Source organism: Populus nigra, chromosome 1 (genome assembly GCF_951802175.1).
Source record: "Populus nigra chromosome 1, ddPopNigr1.1, whole genome shotgun sequence".
NCBI lineage: Eukaryota > Viridiplantae > Streptophyta > Magnoliopsida > Malpighiales > Salicaceae > Populus > Populus nigra.
Genome location: NC_084852.1, coordinates 27,390,253 through 27,392,442, shown reverse-complemented (window position 1 = coordinate 27,392,442; position 2,190 = coordinate 27,390,253).

The following is a 2,190-nucleotide window of genomic DNA, read 5'->3' as shown; positions in this document are numbered from 1 at the left end:
AAGGGGTCACTTTTGAATCCCTCGGTAATTTCGTTGGTAAAATCGCCTGCAAAAACTTCCACGTCATTGACTTGCTTTTTTTTCTTCAAAATTCTATATATTCTGTCTATAATTCTGTCGGTATATACTGACATAATTATTCCATCAGTAGATACTGATAGAATTACTGAGGGATTTACATTAGTCAGTATTTATCACCGCAAATTACGAATAGAAAAATTATGTCGGTAATTCTATTGATTTTAATTGAATTTCTTGTAGTTTTTCCAACAAGCTGAAAGCATAGCATGCCATGTAAGGCCACATAGCCACATTGCTAGTCATACACTCATGCTCTTGATCACTTACTACACCGCTCATTTCCTTCATTATTTATATACTTTCATACTTAATATATTTCTCTTTTTCTTATTTTAATTTGGGTTGATGTTAGCCCATTATATTAATTAGTATTTATTTTATTTCAAGTATAAATACTATTTTTGTTAGACAATATTTCTTTTAGGTTGGAATGTATTATTGTTGCATATTTTGTGTATATTATGAGAGGAATTCTCTTGATATGGTTCTTCATTGAACTACTCTAACTTATAAAAGAATTAACCAAGCTTCATGGTGTCTTCCACACTACTTGTTTGTGTCTCTTCATAGGAATTAAATGGGGGTTCAATTTGTATAGTCTTAGGGCCTTAATATAGGTTAATTACAAGCCTGCAAAAGGATTAATTTGACTTTGAATTTTTGGATCTTTATATTTATAGGGGTTCACATTAGTTGTTATTAAAGTAAGACTGTAAAATCAAGTTATATCCCTTTATCTTTTAGTTTTTGCATTATTTCATTGTTGTCATCATCTAGAACCTAGTTGTGGAAAATTTTTTTAAAAAAATTATTAATTATTTGGTTGTTTACAATTCAAAAAAATGAAAGGTGAAAGAAATCATACAAAAGAAAAAAGGGAAAAATTATGGTTTTGCCATAAAAAATAGGGGTTTTCATCAAATCTTGGATTCGACAACTTAAATTTGAAAGTTCTTGATTCTTGGAATATCTTAATGACTTATATTGATTTTAGGATTATTTAGATATATTTTTGTTGGGTTATTTTTTAAAATTACAAAATAATTTCATAACGGGTAGTTTTTATGTCAATACTTTCTTTCTAATTACTTTCAACTAAAGTCATATATATAATGTATTTGCTTAATTTGAGTTATTGGAGTCTTATTTCATTAGTTTTCTTATTGTTGTAATATTTTCTCATGTCTTTGTGTCATTCACATTTTATACAAATTCATTTTGCTATTCATGATTTCATATTCATAGTTTCATATTGATTCTTTATTATTCTTTTTTTTTTAGTTTATATATCATTTTGGATTGCATTACTAAGTTGTTAATTGTTTTTATTTGTTATGAATTAATTCATTAAAGAACTGAAATTTTTTAAATTGAGTGATAAAAGGTAAAAAATAAGGTTATTATAGTGAAAAGCCAAATATTTATATGAAACACAAGAGGAGTGACATCGTATAAACACTTGAGGGAGTGTGTGAGGATATATTTTTCTTGCTATTAACATAATTTTTAGATCTCGATGATATCAACCAAAATTAGATCATCACCACCAAAAGATAAGAATAATCCAGAATCAGGTTATTTGACTATGAAATAACAATTGGAGATTATAAACTTGATGTTTTGAGAGGTTATGAATGAGATGACTGGATTGTGAACTGAAGTAGCTAGCCTTCGAAACAAGTTAGTCCATAAAGGTCTTGAGAGTAAAAAGCTTGCAAGACTATTTCACCTTTAGATGAGTCTATAGCTGAAAATACAAATGAGAAGGTCAATGATTTTAATCATGATCATAGCTTGAACAAATAAGAAGGATGGCTTTCATGATGGTTTAGACATAAATTTAGGGAGTATTAAGATGAAGATTCTAGCTTTTTAGGGTAAAAACAATCTTAAAGCTTATTTGGAGTGGAAGAAGAAAATAGAGTTGATTTTACATTGTCACCATTAATTTGAGTAAAAGGTAAAAATTATTGTTATTAAGTTTACTAATATTGTTATTAAGTTTACCGTTATTGTTATTATCCATTTTGAGACCCCATATAAATATACAAAAAAAAAATACAAAATACAAAAAAATAAAAAAAGTTTGAAAAATAAAAAACCAAAAAA